Consider the following 19,042-nt stretch of genomic DNA (forward strand, 5'->3'; position numbering starts at 1 on the left):
CAAAAAGTGGGACATGACTGAGCAACTAATGCTTTGTAGTCCTGGTGAATTTGGATTTTTATGCTAATTTCAATAAACGCCTATCTATAAGAGATGCAAAAACAAAGGAAATCCTGCCCACTGTCATGTTTTCGGTAAGTTTCTGCACTGGGGTTAGGGACCCCTACTCTAAAGGTGCCTCAAGATATAAGCTGATAGCTGATTGCTAACCAGCTTGATGGAGAGCGGGTCACCTCACCCAGGCCATTTGTTCCTGGGGGCAGAGAGCAGAGGAAGAACGCGTCCCTTGTACCTCCTGGTTCTCCACCTCCCCCAGAAGAGAACTCAGGCTGTCTCAAAATGGGGTTCTTAACCTTGGCTCTCGTGGGAATCATTTGGAGAGTTTATTTTTAAAATATTTAAGCCCAAACCCCTGAATCTGCCAACTCTGACTTATTTGGTCTGGATTGAGAGACTTGAATACACAAACCGACAATAGCCAAACCACATATGACAACAGAACTCTGAGCCACCGTCTGCAGCAACCAGCCCAGGAAACCAAACTACAACCTCTTTAGCAACTGGAACCAAACACACAGTACTTAATCTACCTCTGCCAGCTTCCCTAATTTTGGCTCCTGCTTCCAACTTAGGAAGAATCAAAAAAAGTCAAATATACACCCCTAACCAACTATATAGGAAACCCTTCTTCTCATTCTCCCACTTCAGTTTCCCCATGCCAGCAACCACAATCAGGGCACCCCTGGAGCCTTCCTTTTTTCCCACCCTAAAGCTTTCCTACTCTTCTGCCTGCCTCTGAGTCTACCAAATGCTGGTGATGGTGGCTGTTTCTCTTGCTAGAGCAAACTGTGAATAAATAGTTTTTGATTTGCTTTGGGTGTTTTTCATTTATTTCCACAGGGTGCAACTCAGGAATTGGGCGTTTAAAAAGTTCTAATGGACAACCTAGGTTGAAAACCATGGCTCTGAATCAGTGGCCAAAGTATAGTCCCTGGACCAACAGTGTTAGCATCACCTGGTAACTTGTTAGAAATGCAAATTCTATCAGTTCAGTTCAGTCACTCAGTCGTGTCCAACTCTTTGCGACCCCATGAATCACAGCACGCCAGGCCTCCCTGTCCATCACCAACTTCTGGAGTTCACCCAAACCCATGTCCATTGAGTCAGTGATGCCATCCAACCATCTCATCCTCTGTTGTCCCCTTCTCCTCCTGCCTTCGATCTTTCCCAGCATCAGGGTCTTTTCAAATGAGTCAGCTCTTCGCATTAGGTGGCCAAAGTTTTGGAGTTTCAGCTTCAACATTAGTACTTCCAGTGAACACACAGGACTGATCTCCTTTAGGATGGACTGGTTGGATCTCCTTGCAGTCCAAGGGACTCTCAAGAGTCTTCTCCAACACCGCAGTTCAAACGCATCAATTCTTTGGCAGTGCTACATTTTCTTTATTATTTTTAGGCAATTTCCTCATAGTCCTAGTTTGCTGAGAGTTTTCATGAAAGGTTATTGAATTTTGTCAAATGCCTCTTCAGTATCTATTGAGATGGCACATAAACAAACACAGAGTCAAGAGGGTAAGTTCTACAACAGTACAGAAAGGAAGTTCTGAGGCTACAAAGGAGGGACTAATGTAAAACTTCAGAAGGGAAGTGGTACATGAATAGTGCCTTAAAGGGATAGGGTCTCACCGAACCACAAGGGAGGGAAGAGGATTCAGGGCAGAAAGAACAGAATGACCAACATGCCAGCAAATCTGGAAAACTCAGCAGTGGCCACAGGACTGGAAAAGCTCAGTTTTCATTCCAATCCCAAAGAAAGGCAATGCCAAAGAATGCTCAAACTACCGCACAATTGCACTCATCTCACATGCTAGTAAAGGAATGCTCAAAATTCTCCAAGGCAGGCTTCAGCAATACGTGAACTGTGAACTTCCAGATGTTCAAGCTGGTTTTAGAAAAGGCAGAGGAACCGGAGATCAAATTGCCAACATCCTCTGGATCATGGAAAAAGCAAGAGACTTCCAGAAAAACATCTATTTCTGCTTTATTGACTATGCCAAAGCCTTTGCCTGTGTGGATCACAATAAACTGTGGAAAATTCTGAAAGAGATGGGAATACAAGACCACCTGACCTGCCTCTTGAGAAACCTATATGCAGGTCAGGAAGCAACAGTTAGAACTGGACACGGAACAACAGATTGGTTCCAAATAGGAAAAGGAATATATCAAGGCTGTATATTGTCACCCTGCTTATTTAATTTTTATGCAGAGTACATCATGAGAAATGCTGGGCTGGAAGAAGCACAAGCTGGAATCAAGATTGCCAGGAGAAATATCAATAACCTCAGATATGCAGATGACACCACCCTTATGGCAGAAAGTGAAGAAGAACTAACAAGTCTCTTGATGAAAGTGAAAGTGGAGAGTGAGAGAGTTGGCTTAAAGCTCAACATTCAGAAAACTAAGATCATGGCATCTGGTCTTATCACTTCATGGGAAGTAGATGTGGAAACAGTGGAAACAGTGTCAAACTTTATTTTTTGGGGGGCTCCAAAATCACTGCAGAAGGTGATTGCAGCCATGAAATTAAAAGATGCTTACTCCTTGGAAGAAAAGTTATGACCAACCTAGATAGCATATTCAAAAGCAGACATTACTTTGTCCACAAAGATCTGTCTAGTCAAGGCTATGGTTTTTCTAGTGGTCCTGTATGGATGTGAGAGTTGGACTATGAAGAAAGCTGAGTGCCGAAGAACTGATGCTTTTGAACTGTGGTGTTGGAGATGACTCTTGAGAGTCCCTTGGACTGCAAGGAGCTCCAACCAGTCCAATCTAAAGGAAATCAGTCCTGGGTGTTCATTGGAAGGACTGATGCTGAAGCTGAAACTCCAGTACTTTGGCCACCTCATGCAAAGAGTTGACTCACTGGCAAAGACCCTGATGCTGGGAGGGATTGGGGGCAGGAGGAGAAGGGGATGACAGAGGATGAGATGGCTGGATGGCATCACTGACTCGATGGACGTGAGTTTAAGTGAACTCCCGTGAGTTTAAGTGAACGCCAGGGAGGCCTGGCGTGCTGCGATTCATGGGGTCGCAAAGAGTTGGACGTGACTGAGTGACTGAACGGAACTGAACTGAAGGCCTGGAGTGATGAGAGTGGAGGAGATGGTAGGGAAGATGGTAAGGATGGTTTCACGGCTGACGTGAAAGGTGAGTGCACAGGAAGAACAGAGGAAAGGTGGAAGAGTTAGTAAGAAATGTAAGGAGGAAAAGTGAAAGTGAGGTCGCTCAGTCATGTCCGACTCTTTGTGACCCTGTGAACTGTAGCCCAGCAGGCTCCTCCGTCCATGGGATTCTCCAGGCAAGAATACTGGAATGGGTTGCCATTTCCTTCTCCAGGGGATCTTCCTGACCCAGGGATCGAACCCAGGTCTCCCGCATTGCAGGCAGATGCTTTTAACCTCTGAGCCACCAGGGAAGACCAAGGTAGAAAAGTAGGGGTCAAATTCGCCTGGGCCTTGATGGTACGTGGGATTTCCCAGTGGCTCAGCAGTAAAGGATCCACCTGTAATGTAAGAGCCACAGGAGACACAGGTTCGATCCCTGAGTTGGGAAGATCCCTGGAGGAGGGCATGGCAACCCCACTCCAGTATTCCTGCCTGGAGATTCCCCATGAGGAGCCTGGCAGGCTACAGTCCATAGGGTTGCTAAGAGTCAGACACGAGTGAAGTGACTTAGCATGCCTGTATGGATGCTATGTAAAAACCCACCGAAGCTGACTAAGGTTGAAAAGATGGAATTGCTTAAGAAATAGGAGATTTCTCAGAACCCAAAGACAAGACCACATCACAGAGTCAAGAAGACTGAAACTTGGAGGTAGGTCATGGTGAGCCCAGGCAGTGTTCACGCTTCAATTTTTAACTCTTCTCTCTGCAGACAGGAGTGTTTCCTTCTTTCTCTTTTCAGACAGGAATTCTGGTCAATCCAGTCTCTGTGACACCTGTCCTGTGCATAGCACTAGCGTTTGCATGGAACAGATGCAGACACCCAGAGAAAACAACTCTGCGGTCCCAGTGCCAGTTCTTGATGTGACATTTCTGGTTGGCACAGCTCCCATCATGGGACTGCCCCTAGTTCAATCAACTATTGCTAAAGGCCGAGGTCATATTTTTGTGAATGTGGTGCCTGGACAGACTGGTTCCAAACAGGAAAAGGAGGACGTCAAGGCTGTATACTGTCACCCTGCTTATTTAACTTCTATGCAGAGTACATCATGAGAAACGCTGGACTGGAAGAAACACAAGCTGGAGTCAAGATTGCCAGGAGAAATATCAATAACCTCAGATATGCAGATGACACCACCCTTATGGCAGAAAGTGAAGAGAAACTAAAGAGCCTCTTGATTAAAGTGAAAGAGGAGGGTGAAAAAGCTGGCTTAAAGCTCAACATTCAGAAAACTAAGATCATGGAATCCGGTCTCATCACTCCATGGGAAATAGATGGAGAAACAGTGGAAACAGTGTCAGACTTTATTTTTGGGGGCTCCAAAATCACTGCAGATGGTGATTGCAGCCATGAAATTAAAAGACGCTTACTCCTTGGAAGAAAAGTTATGACCAACCTAGATAGCATATTCAAAAGCAGAGACATTACTTTGCTGACTAAGGTCCGTCTAGTCAAGGCTATGGTTTTTCCAGTGGTCATGTATGGATGTGAGAGTTGGACTGTGAAGAAGGCTGAGCGCCGAAGAATTGATGTTTTGAACTGTGGTGTTGGAGAACACTCGAGGGTCCCTTGGACTGCAAGGAGATCCAACCAGTCCATTCTGAAGGAGATCAGCCCTGGGATTTCTTTGGAAGGAATCATGCTAAAGCTGAAGCTCCAATACTTCGGCCACCTCATGCGTAGAGTTGACTCATTGGAAAAGACTTTGATGCTGGGAGGGATTGGGGGCAGGAGGAAAAAGGGACAACCGAGGATGAGATGGCTGGATGGCATCACCGACTCGATGGATGTGAGTCTGAGTGAACTCCAGGAGTTGGTGCTGGACAGGGAGGCCTGGCGTGCTGCCATTCATGGGGTCGCAAAGAGTCGGACACGACTGAGCGACTGAACTCAACTGAACTGAGCCCAGCCCTGGATGGGAGAAGGAAGGATTCCCAGAGAAAGGGGACCTGTGACTCATGGACTGGGTGGATACCCCATAAATTCTCACCTGTGGCCCTGGAAGCCACAATAAGGGGTTTGGACTTTATCCTGTGGGCAACTGGAGAGACTGAGAGGAATGAAAAAGATCACGTTTGGCTTTAGAAATGTTGTGGACTACATGGAAATGGATCATAAGAGGGAGAAACTCAGGGCTTGGGAAAGTGTTGAAATAATCAGGCCACAAAATGACAAGGCCCAAATTAAGAAAAAGTGATGAGACTGGAGAAGCATTTTAAGGATTGAAGCAATAGGGTTTGGTGACTGATCAGAAGTGGAGGCTGGGGGCGAAGGAGCTGAGAGGTTCCTTGCTTTCCTGCCAGTGGGATAAGGAAGAGAGTGAGCTAGTCAGTAGGACCGAGGCTACAGAAGGTGGAGGAATTGGGAAGGACAGGCATAGAACAAGGAGTGTGGGGAAGTAAGGCTAGCCTTACACATACTGAATTTGAGAGGTACCTGGACAAAGAAATCGATGGGTCACATCTGCTGGACCTTTTCCCAGACAGACCCCCTTGAAACAAGCTGCATTGCTAATAAAAGAGCATTGGGAGGCATCATGAAATGATTCTCATCTCAATTAGTAATTGTGAAAACAGGAGGAAGCCAAATCTAGAAGGGAGAGTGTGGGCTTTGAAGTCAGTCCATGTGTGTATCCTTCCACTGTGTGACCTTGAGAAAAGCAATTAACCTTTCTGAGTTTCAATTTTGTCATCTGTGAAATGGTATATCAGGCTGATCTTATAGAATTATGATGAAAAATAAGTGTAATAATATCTGTAGAGTCCTTACAAAATAGAAGGCCCTCAGGAAGTGGTCACTGGGATCATTACTGTTTTTCACCATCATGTGATCTGGATTTTTGCAGGCAGGCAGAAATGCTGTAGGGCTTCCCAGGTGGTGCAAGTGGTAAAGACTCCCTCTGCCAATGCAGGAGACACAAGAGACAGAGGTTCAATCCCTGGGTTAGGATGATCCCCTGGAGAAGGAAATGGCAACCCACTACAGTGTTTCTTGTCTGGAAAATTCCATGGACAGAGGAGCCTGGCAGGCTACAGTTCATAGGGCCACAAAGATCTGCCATAACTGAGCACACACGCACAGAAATACTATATCCTCAGTTTCAGGACTGAAGCTGGGTTTCCCGAAGAAGCAAGCCCATCCACTCCCTGCCATAAATGCTTCCTGAAATGATTCATCAAACCTATGGACCATTTAATGAAACTCTAACACAGCAATTGAAAGCAAAATAGATGCAAAATTTGGGTCTACACAAGCGATCAACTGACTCTAAGCTGATAAATTTGACTATTGAGAACATCGGGAGGCATCAGTGCTCAAACTGATGGTGAAGATAAGAACAATAGCCATCTATGGGCTCTTTATTGCATGTTGAATACTGTTCTGAGGATTTAGAAACTATAAACTCGTTAAACCTTCGCAAACAACCCTACAAAATCAGTGCTATTATTATCACCCCCATTTTACAGGTAAGGAAACTGAGGCCCAAGGAGGCAAAGTAATCTTCCAAGACTGTACTGCTGGGATGCAGTAGAGCCAAGACTGGCTCCCAGAAAGTCTGCCCTGGGGCTCACAGGCTCATCAGGTCACAAATACTACATAATTCAAACTTATTTTTCATTGTTCTTCCAAAGGACATCTCACTGTTTAGCTGAGCATTGATTCAACTGAGTGTGAGGAATGTTGGAAATAATTTCTTTGGGGCAAATTTCCTCTCTGAAATAAATTAGGGCATTTAGCTCCTCATACACCCTCGCTTGCATTCAAATATACCCTTGTGAGGAGGAAGGAGACTTCTACTGAGGGAGCAGATAGTTACGGCACTTTCCAGCCAGGTAGTGTCCTGCTTCCCATCACAATTTGGGGTAGAGGAGAGGGAAGGATGTTAAAATCTGAACACACAATGGGAGGGCATCCTTCAGCTGGAGGGCTCCTACAGGGCCTGTCTCGGGAAGCCCAGGCTCAGAGATGTGAAAAGAGATCAAGAATCTTAACCATTGAGGGTCAAGGGCCTCCCTGAGAATCTAAAGAAAACTGTAGACTCTTTCCTCATAAAAATGCATAAGCACAACCCTATATAAAAATGAAGTGAAGTCGCTCAGTCGTGTCCGACTCTTTGCAACCCCATGGACTGTAGCCTACCAGGCTCCTCTGTCCATGGGATTTTCCAGGCAATAGTCCTGGAGTGGATTCCCATTTCCTTCTCCAGAGGATCTTCCCAACCCAGGGATCGAACCCTGGTCTCCTGCATTGTAGACAGACGCATTCTCTTTTTAAGAAGGGACTTCCTTGGTGGTCTAGTGGTTAAGAATCCACCTTCCAATGAAGGGGACATGGGTTCAATCCCTGGTCGGGGAACTAGGATCCCACATGTCACAGGGCAACTAAACCCCCACGCCACAACCACTGAGCCCTTGAGCCACAAGCGGGGAGGGAGAAGCCCACGTGCCACAATGAAGAGCCCACGTGCCCCAGTGAAGACCTGAGGCAGCCCAAAGTAGATAAAATAGTTTTGAAATGCACAAGCACGACTCTAAATAAAAATACCATAAATCTGGGGGAACATGGATCCCCTGAAATGCACCCCGGAACCTCAGGTTAAAAAGCTCTGCCACAGAAGATAGACCAGGCAGGCACTTTAATAATCATTCCCTCCAAATTCAGTCTCAGCTTATTAATTTGTAATGTAACTCCCTGGAAATCTATCTGTAATATTGAAATTCATTATGCCCACTTATCATGCTCTGCCCTTGAGACACTTGTGAAATTAGCTGCGGAGACCAATTTGGATGGGCAGGTCCCATTTCTCACCTGACACGGCGTTATATAAGGAGTTATGCCCTGCCTAGCCAGTCTAGAGTACTGCATCACTTTGAAAATTCAAATAAAATGACTCAGCCCTCATCCTGATTATGATGGAAACTCTGTTCTTATTATAAGCATCTCCTTCCCTAAATAATGTCTGAAATGCTGAGGAATGGTTGCCGAGTCTGTGATCAATCCTTCCGAAGCCCACTCACCACCCGGTGCGGCTGTTGCTGTGGTGGTCACAGCGCTCCACACACCCGAGCAAGTCAGCAATAAGAAGTTTTCTTCAAACTCCTTAATTTGAGAAGTCACCGATGTCCCACCTGCGGGGCTGGCAGCAAGGCCAGCATCATTCTTCAACACATTTTATCATTTCTATTTTTTGGGCCATGCATCACGTCATATGGGATCTTAGTTCCTCAACCAGGGATCAAAATAATTGTCAAGGACCCACAGCTGAGATCCTGGGAAGATTAACAGAGGATTGGGAGGGGTTCCCAAGCAAAGTCGGGAGGAGGTGTGGTTTAACAATTTTGAAATGACTTTTTATATATTCTAGGGTTATGGAGATAAGTCAGTGTGCCACAGATAATAGGATCCAGGATTTTCATTGCTGGAAAATGAAATTATAAATATAGAAAGTGCAAGGATGAGAGGTATCAGCATGAGCTCATGGTTTCTAACGGTTTTTAATATAATATAGATATATAAAATGTGAAGATATATATATATTGTGTATGTGTGCATATGTATATGCATTTATGGGCTTCCTTAGTGGCTCAGATGGTAAAGAATCCGCCTGCAAAGCAGGAGACCTGGGTTCGATCCCTGGGTCAGAAGATCCCTTGGAGAAGGGAATTGCTACCCTTTCCAGTATTCTTGCCTGGAGAATCCCATGGACAGAGAAACCTGGAAGGCTGCAGTCCACAGAGTCACAAAGAGTCGGACACAACTGAGCAACTTTCACTTTCACACACATACACACATATGTATATTTATATATTTCTTACTTCTTTCCACCAAGAAGGACAAAAATCAGTGATACTCCAGTAGCAGAGAGCATGCCTGGCACCCAGATCTTGGTTTCTAAATCTTTCCCACTGAAAAGCAAGAGGGGTCCGTAGGAAAACAGTTGATTTCAAGGCTGGAGCAGGGATTGGACAAAGTGAGCATGGAACATCTTATGCCAAAAAAGTGTAAAAGTACTCAAAGAATGATGGAAAATTTGAAAGGATATAGAACCAGTCGAAGAGCCCCCTAAAGGCCAAATCTTGGACAGCTTAAGCATTGGAATAAATCATGACAGGAGCAAATTATAACCCACTAAACCAAATACAAATAAATCGGTAAAAACTGATAAAAATAAATAAATGGGAGAGAAGAGCTCTCTTACAATGTAATACATCAAATGCAGAGGAAATGATGAAGATAGAAAATCATCATTTGGCAATCACAGTGGTAAGAACTGATCCATCAATTGACTCATCGATGGATACTAAAGCTAGTGGATTAAAGTGTCATGAGAAACAGGACAGTCACATGGTCTCGAAGAATCTCTATGTAAGACACTTGTTAATAACAAAGAAAAAAACTGTAACTTTGAGAAAATTGTCAGAAACCATCACAACCAAGTTCAGATTCAACATCGCTGGTGATGAGGCAAATCAACAATGACTATCTTCTGGCTGAAGCACTGAACTGAATACTTCCAGAGTATTTCCTGTCAAAAATGTATAAGCTAAATCTAATCATGAGAAATAGCAGAAACCCATATTGAAGGACAGCCTGCAGGCTAACTGGCCAGTACTCTTCAAAAGTGTCAGTGCCATGGAAGGCAAAGAAAGCCAGAGAAACCGGTACAAGTTAAAGGAGATAATAGAAACAGGACAAGTGAATACAATATGTGACCCAGGATTTTCTTTTACCATAAATGACATTTTTTTTGTATGATCGGCAAAATTTGAGCAAGGTCTGTAGATTACATGATCACATTATAAAATACCAAGTTCCAGTTTTAATAATTAAACTTGTTTATGAAAGAGGAATTTTCTTGTTTTCAGAGAGATGTACAGTGGGATTACACAGGGATGAGGAGTTACCATGGAGAAGGAAATGGCAACCCACTCCAGTATCCTTGCCTGGGGAATCCCCGTGGGTGAAGGGGCCTGGTGGGCTACAGTCCATGCAGTCGCAAAGAGTCAGACATGACTGAGCGACTAAGAACAAGCACATGGAGTTTCCGTGCTTTACTTTCAAACCGTTGAGAGTGTTGGAGGGTAGGGAGATGGAATGTCAACATTTGAGCAGTTTGGGTGAATGGTATATGGGATTTTTGGATACTATTTTCATATCTTATCTGTGGGTCAAAATAAAAAGAATTTTATAACAATGATTTTCTTGTTCTTCCTGTTTCTGGGGATTGCGGGGCTCAGCTGGTCAGTTTCTTTCTGGTCTTATTCAGGATCTCTTGCCTCTAGAGTCAGATGTTGGCTGGGGCAGGAATATCCAAGATGGTGCCACTCACATCTCCCTCTCTCATCCGGGTTTCGGTGAGGCTGGACTAGAGGGATGCTGTGATGGAGGGCCCCTCCCTCTCTCACAGCCTCAGGGTTTCTCCCTCTCCAGGCTGTCCCATGTGGTCTGTCCTGCAGGACTTCTTACGTGGTGACTGGGGGGAGTCCCACAAGTGCCGAAGTGAAAGTCTCCAGGCCCTCTCGAATCCTAGGACCAGAAGAGATCATTTGTCACTTCCACCGTGGTCTCTGTTGATTTAAGAGAGCCACAGGGCCAGCCAGACTTCATAGAGTTCCCAGTGGCTAACTGGGGGTCAGGCCTGGAGACCAGCTACCTACCCAAAGCTGATCTGGCATGCGCAGACAAGTCAATGCTTTCAGGGAACCTGGGGAGCCAAGTATGCAGTTGGAGGACCCACACATGGCTGGTTGAGAAGTCCACGGGAGGCTGTTACCTCTGTGTCTGGGTTGAGCCTGCAGATGCTATTGGTCAGCAGGCAGGGTCAATGTCAGAAAAAAGAGTTGGTCACAGATGTAGGAAGAGAGTGAGGATAAGCTTGCAACTGCCAGCAATTATGCGTCATAAATTCCCTGCATTTAAAGCCTCAAGACTTTCACAGAGGAGACACATTGCGTGACATCCTTTATATGTGAAATCTAAAAAGAAAGGGTACAAATGAACTTACAAAACAGAAAGAGACTCACAGAGAACGAGTTTATGATTGGCAGGGAGAGGGGGAAGGATAGGGGAAGGGATAATTAGGGAGTTTGGGATGGACATTGCTATATTTAAAATGGATAAATATGTAGTGTATAGCACATGGAACTCTGCTCAGGGTTAGTGGCAGCTTGGATGGAAGGGGAGTTTGGGGGAGAAGGGATGTAGTGTATGTGTATGTGTGGCTGAGTCCCTTTGCTGTGCACCTGAAACTATCACAACATTGTTAATCAGCTCTACCCCAGTACAAAATAAAAAGGTTTAAAAAAACCAGCATGACTTTCAGAAACTATTGGTTAGTTTAGGCTAAATTCTTTTAAAAAGAGCAAAGCATTGCAAACTCAGATCAGAGATTTATCCAAAACCATTTTTCTAGCTTATATGAGCAATAATGATTATGATAGCCAACATTTTTATACTCACTGGTACTTACCAGGTGCTATCCTAAAAGCTTCATGTGCCGAGCATCTTGCTAGCCTCTGGGGTTACCATGGTGAGCAAACCTAACCCAGATTTTGTCTCATGCAGTATTCAGACCAGTGGAGGTGGGAGCTGTTATTCCAATGGGTTCACAAATGAGAGTATAATTGCAGGCTGGTGTAGGTTTTCTAAGGATGAGTCAACCATTAGTGATTCCATTATTTTCAGTACTGTTCACATACTAAGATAGGAAAGTATACATTTTCTGGAGAACTTTTTGCTAAAAGGGTCAGATTCCTTCTTAACATCTCTGCTCCCTGATGCTTCCATCTGGCCCCTCCCTCTGCAGACTGGGGCAGCTTTTAGCTCCCTATGTTGACCCTGTCTCTCTGCCTCATTTTGACAGGCTAAGTTTTTCTTCTCATCCTAATATTTCTTCCACCTGTTGGGCTTGTTTGGCTACCAGCCCTCCTTCTGCCTCTGGTATAAAAAGGTAATTCCAGAGATTAAAGGGAAAATAAGTAGTTGGCTAATTATTAAGTAGCCTTTCCTGAGAACACTGAAGACATTTTAAAATTGTACACAGCTATCTCCCCATTAGGTCATGCAGGCCTGGAAAATAATGAGTAGTTTAAAGTCTCTCCAAGGGGAGCATGAGTAGAAAACAACCTCTCCAGGACCCTAAGAGCTTCATGTGATGGGACTCTGCCTTCATCCCACTGACATCCTTCCTAGAAAATCAAAGTCAGGTGACAGCCAGTGCTAAGACCCTAAACACTAGGAAAGAGCCTTGTATGAGTGACTATTAGCGTTACCCATTAGAGAACAGTGTTTTTTGAGGGGTTATTGTTTTGCTTTGGGGGTTGCAATTGGAAGGGGTGGGAGTCTTTGATAGACTTCATGAGTTTTCCGAAGTCATTATGTTTACTCATTTCACACGGACAAAATTTTTGCACTCCCCAAAATTTTGACTTATGGGTCTTGACTCTTTAAGAATGAACATGTATTATGGTCTGAATGTTTGTGTCCGCTCAAAATTCATATGTTGAAGTCCTAACCCCCAAGGTGATGGTATTAGGAGGTAGAGGCTTGGGAGGTCATTATGTAGTAAAGGTGGAGCCCTCACAAATGATATTAGTGGCCTAGTAAAGAGAAAGTGAAGAGGAACTAAAAAGCCTCTTGATGAAAGTGAAAGAGGAGAGTGAAAAAGATGGCTTAAAGCTCAACATTCAGAAAACTAAGATCATGGCATCTGGTCCCATCACTTCATGAGAAATAGATGGGGAAACAGTGGAAACAGTGTCAGACTTTATTTGGGGGGGCTCCAAAATCACTGCAGATGGTGATTGCAGCCATGAAATTAAAAGATGCTTACTCCTTGGAAGGAAAGTTATGACCAACTTAGATAATATATTGAAAAGCAGAGATATTACTTTGCCAACAAAGGTCCGCCTAGTCAAGGCTATGGTTTTTCCAGTGGTCATGTATGGATGTGAGAGTTGGACTGTGAAGAAAGCTGAGTGCCAAAGAATTGATGCTTTTGAACTGTGGTGTTGGAGAAGACTCTTGAGAGTCCCTTGGACTGGAGGAAGATCCAACCAGTCCATCCTAAAGGAGATCAGTCCTGGGTGTTCATCGGAAGGACTCATGCTGAAGCTGCAACTCCAACACTCTGGCCACTTCATGCAAAAAGTTGACTCATTGGAAAATACTCTGATGCTGGGAGGGATTGGGGACAGGAGGAGAAGGGGACGACAGAGGATGAGATGGCTGGATGGCATCACCGACTCGATAGCCATGAGTTTGAGTAAACTCCGGGAGTTGGTGATGGACAGGGAGGCCTGGCGTGCTGCAATTCATGGGGTCGCAAAGAGTCGGATACGACTGAGAGACTGAACTGAACTGAACTGAAAGAGAACCCACGGAGCTCCCTTGCCCCTAGTGGTGACAATTAGGAACGTCATAGTTGTGACCCTCTTCCTCAGGGCCTCTAGAAAACGAAAGAATGCATCCCGTCTGTCCCTTCCACCACTGATGGTGACATGCTCCAAGGTGTCTGGGGTGAATAAGACTGTTGAATTGATGCATACCTTGTGACACAAAGTATGCATATTGATTATAGAGATAACCATGATTTTTCTCAAATTAATTTTAATTATATGTTCACACATAACATAGTTATTGTGGGATGTTGAATTTTCCAAAGATAGCCAGATTATTCCACATGCTCTTCTTCGATGAAAACTTGCTGTATTTGATCATGTGGTGGAGTCTATTTCTCCTCGCTTTTTGCCTGGAAAGACTCCATGCCTGTTTTGATCAAGGCCACACAGTAGAAATGACCTGGTGCCAGTTCTTCTTGTGGCCCTTAATTGGCTTGGCATGCTCTACATTCTGCCTCTTGGAAACCAGTCTCCCTGTAAGAAATGCTGCTACCCTGAGACACCCACGATGTAAGGTCAAGCTGTGTGCACAGGACCTGGAAGACGAGACATTACATGGGGAGAGAGAGACTGAGGAGTACTGAATGGGCTGGACACAAGAGTGAAAAGCTCTCTCAGGCCTGGGTCCTCCAGCTGTCCCAGACAACATTGTGTAGAACAGAGATAGTGAACCCTCCCTCAAATTCCTGACCTGCAAAATCATGAGCAAAATAAACATGGTTGTTTTAAGCCATTAAAATTTGGGTCATTTTGTTTCCTAGTCTCAGATCACTCAAACACTGAATAATAAATATTTGAACGTGACCAACAATTGTTTTTTGATCACTCTATATTTAGGCTCTAAGTTGCCTGTTGCAAGCTTTCACAGACTGAATTCCAAAGAGGTCAAATTAACATCCATCTCCAAAATGCAGAGGCCCTGAGCCACCAGCTGCCTGACTGAAAGCCCACAGGCCTTGCCCTGACCCTCACTCTGCTTCACTCTCCTGGTTACTTCTAGGAGCTCAGTTGTGTGTGTGTGTGTGTTAGTCACTTAGTTGTGTCCAACTCTTTGCAGCCCCATGGACTGTAGCCTCCCAAGTTCTTCTGTCCACGGGGATTCTCCAGGCAAGGATACTGGAGTGGGCTGCATGCATTCTCCACAGGGGTCCACGTGTGCCCTTAAGCCAGACTGTCTGCTGGCGATAGTCGCCAGGGACTGTGCGGTGTTACTCCTCTTGGGTTCCAAATCCCACTCATTTTTGCTCATTGCCACTGAGCGCTGTCTCTCCATTGCCACTGCTGACTGGCCTTGTCACCGACGCTGTCCCAGGGTTTGTCTCAGCCACTAATCTCTGGTGTGAGATGATCCCAGAACCTCACCGTCTCTGATGAAGCCAGTCACTTCACTGCTTGTCCTCACCCCCTAACAAAGGCTCTGTCCTGCTCAAGGAGCCAGGCGGGAAACAGCTAGTCCTCAGCTGGTCCCTTTCTCCTGACTCTGCTTCTCTCCCCTGGCTGCTACACAGCCCACTCACCTGACTCACTCTTCTCCTCCACCACTCCCCAAACCAATGGCTCCCAGGCAATCAGTGGGTGCGAAGGAGCCATCAGAAGGAATCCCATGGTCCTTTTTCCCAGCTTCCCTGCCAAGATGCCCTGTTTGAACAATTTACCAGGATCTTGGGTGAGGGGAAGAGCAACAAATGAGCAAATACTTATAAATGTTCCTGCTGCTGCTGCTGCTAAGTCGCGTTAATCGTGTCCGACTCTGTGCGACCCCATAGACAGAAGCCCACCAGGTTCCTCTATCCCTGGGATTCTCCAGGCAAGAACCCTGGAGTGGGTTGCCATTTCCTTCTCCAATGCATGAAAGTGAAAAGTGAAAGTGAAGTCGCTCAGCAGTGTCTGACTCTTAGCGACCCCATGGACTGTTGCCTAGGAGGCTCCCCATCCATGGGATTTCCCAGGCAAGAGTACTGGAGTGGGGTGCCATTGCCTTCTCTGATAAATGTTCCTACACTCAATCAAAAACCTTTTTTAAGCGGGATGAAGAACAGGAAGAATTCTTAACTACATCTTTCCTCTTAGATTTTTGCATCCCTGTTTGTGTTGTGTGACCGCATATAGACGTGGGAAACTGTTCAAAATCTGAAAGGTATCCACACCAGATGATGGGGAGCAGCCTCAGAGAAAGGAGCAGAAAAAGAAGATGAAAAGGAATGGCTGAGAGAGGAAGGGAGAAGGAGTCAGGGAGAAGGCATCCGGGCTGGATCTTAATAATGAATGATGCTTGCTGGCTCCTCGGGGACACCCTGGAGCCTCCATCACTGATATAATTGAATTATTGATGGGAAATATATGATGCTCTGGCTGGAGTTGACAGCTGGAAGACAAGCTGACAGCAATTTGAATTGATTCTGAATATAACAAAGCGGAGACATCTCTGATTTTCAGAGATACTCGAGGCCCCTGTGGGCAGAGATGGTGAAGAGATCCAGGTTTTCAAAGGGTCTGGGACTCTCCCTGACCAGGTCTGGAAGCAGCAGGAGAACTTGTCTAGAATCATGACCTTGCCCACTGATTTGTTTTAAACTGGAGAATATTTGATTTACAATATTGTGTTAGTTTCTGCAGTACAGTGAAGTGAATCAGTTATGCGTATACCTATAGGCACTCTTTTTTAGGTTATTTTCCCATATTGGTCAATATAGAATGCTTAGTAGTGTTCCCTGTGCTATACAGTAGGTCCTTATTAGTTATTTATTTTCTATATAGTTGTGTGTACGGGTCAATCCCAGTCTCCCAATTTATCCCTCCACCCCCTTTCCTCGCAATGTTCTTTATGTGTGAACCGCCAAGGGCTTCTCTAGGACTCTGAGTATTTCTCAAGCAGTGTCCAACCCCCACTCTAATCTGCTCCCTCTTGTCCACTTGCAGTTGGAGCCTGTACTAGGTTGCTAGTATTGATGTAACAAATATAATTGAGCTTCAGTTCCCAGAGGAGATTGGTTGCAGGATCCAAAATCCTACAGTCAACCTCCTACACATGCCATTTTGTATCCAAGGATCAACCAACTGGGATAGTTTCATGCTATATTTGCTCTTCAAACAAATCCACGTATAAGGGGTCCCACCTCGTTCAAACCTGTGTTGTTCAAGGGTCAGCTGTACCACAATCTGGGTGACTTAAACCACAGAGGTCTATTGCCTCAGTTCTCGAGGCTAGTAGTCTGTGATCGAGGTGTCAGGAAGGTGGCTCTGTCTGCGGATTCTGAGGGAGGCTCTGTTCCATGATGCTCTCCTTGCTGGGGGTGGTTTGCTGGCACTTTTTGGCATCTCTTGGGCATTTCCTGTTCCATCCCATGTCTACCTTTATGTCATCTGGTATTCTCCGTGGGTCTGTCTCCACATCCAGGTTTCCTCTTTTTATAAGGACACCAGTCATATTGGGTGTCCTCTAATGACCACAACTTGATTATCCATTCGACGATTCTATTTCGAAATAATTGTCCAAATAGGGTCGAAAATATCCTATTACCTCAGTGTGAAATATAGAAGCGTATCAAATCAACATGTTGTACTCCTTGTTGTTGTCTGTTGTTCAGCCGCTCAGTCGTGCCCAACTCTCTGCAATCCCATGGACTGTGGCACACCAGACCTCCCTGTCCATCACCAACTTCCGGAGCTTGCTCACACTCATGTCCACTGAATCAGTGATGCCATCCAGCCATCTCACCCTCTGCCATCCCCTTCTCCTGCCTTCAATCTTTCCCAGCATCAGGATCTTTTCCAATGAATCAGCTCTTCACATCAGGTGGCCAAAGTAGTGGAACTTCCACTTCAGCATCAGTCCTTCCAATGAATATTCAGGACTGACTTCCTCTAGGATGAACTGGTTGGATCTCCTTGCAGTCCAAGGGACTCTCAAGAGTCTTCTCCAACACCACAGTTCAAAAGCATCAATTCTTTGGTGCTCAGTCTTCTTTACAGTCCAACTCTCACATCCATACATGACCACTGGAAAAACCATAGCTTTGACTATACGGACCTTTGTCAGCAAAGTGATGTCTCTGCTTTTTAATATACTGTCTATGTTTGCTGTACACCTTACATTTACACAATGTTATATGTCAATTATATCTCAATAAAATTGGAAAAAAAGAAGCAGCAAAAAAAAAAAAAAAAGACTCTATTACCAAATAAGGCTCCATTCACAGGTGTGGGGGCTTATAACTTCAACACCTTCTTGAGGGACACAGCTCAACCTGTAACAGAGCCCTTTACACCAGATCTCTGCCCTGATTCCTGTCCTTCTTCAGAAAGCAGACTCTGTATTCTGTTTGCTTCCTTGGCCCACCCCAGAGGCATCCCAGCTCACTCCCGGAGCTCCATGCCTATTGGCACCCAGCTGGCTCCAGAGGACTCTCAGGTTAGCACCCCAATGCTGAAAGCCAGGGTTTTTGAACAGTAGAGTGCCCTGGGTCACTGTTGCTAGTCTCGTCAGCTTCTACACAGCCCAGATCCCTTCTGATCCGCTAGCCCAGCTAAACTGCTGAATCACACAGAGCATCAGTTAGTGCGATAATCAACATCAAGAAAGTGTTTTTGCTACAAAGCTCTTGTTATCTCAGAAGCTAAGAGAAAAAATAGAAAACCCTGGATTTTCTCAATCTCTAGGGTAGCCACCAGAGCAAGCACAGAACTAGCTCTGAAAGAAGCTGTGTACCAGCCCAGCCCCCACCTACCACTGGAGTGGCTTTGAGCAAATCACTTAGCTCTCTGGCACTTTCGTCTCTCACCTGGAATGGACGTGCACTGAACTAAGTATTTCCAAGCTCTTCAGCTCTGCGATTCAAGGCAGACAGGCGGGGATCAGGCAGGAAGTACATGTGATACATGTGATATCTATTTTTCCTGGAAGCTACACAGGGCAGATAAAGTCTCTGTGGTCTGTTGGTGAAACTTTAGGGCCCAGCATACTGTCTGGGGTGGGTAAGGTGCTCAAACTCCTGCACAGCGTGCCTTTCAGAACTGTCTCATCTGGCCTGGGACCCCATGACCTGCTGCCTATCTGGAACACTGTCCGGAGAGCTGGACCGAGGGGCTGGGGTGAGGGTGCAGCTGCCTTGGGGCTGGTACTGCAGGCTAAGGGCCAGGTCAGGAAGATCTAAACCACAACCCACTCCAGTATTCTTGCCTGGAAAACTCCATGAACAGAGGAGTCTGGCGGCTACAGTCCCCAGGGTTGCAAAGAGTTGGACGTGTCTGAGCATACATGCACGCACCCGGGCTGAGTCTTGGCGATGCTCAGATGGAATGGCAAAGGCGACAGCAGAGGACCAGCAGGCACCCCGGGGCCCACAGGAACCAGCTCCTAATTTTACGTGGGGGCATCAGGGAGCCTTCGCAGAGGGCCTGAGATTTGGGTACTGAGATAG

The sequence above is a fragment of the Capra hircus genome, chromosome 14, assembly GCF_001704415.2.
Source record: "Capra hircus breed San Clemente chromosome 14, ASM170441v1, whole genome shotgun sequence".
In the NCBI taxonomy this organism is placed as follows: Eukaryota; Metazoa; Chordata; class Mammalia; order Artiodactyla; family Bovidae; genus Capra; species Capra hircus.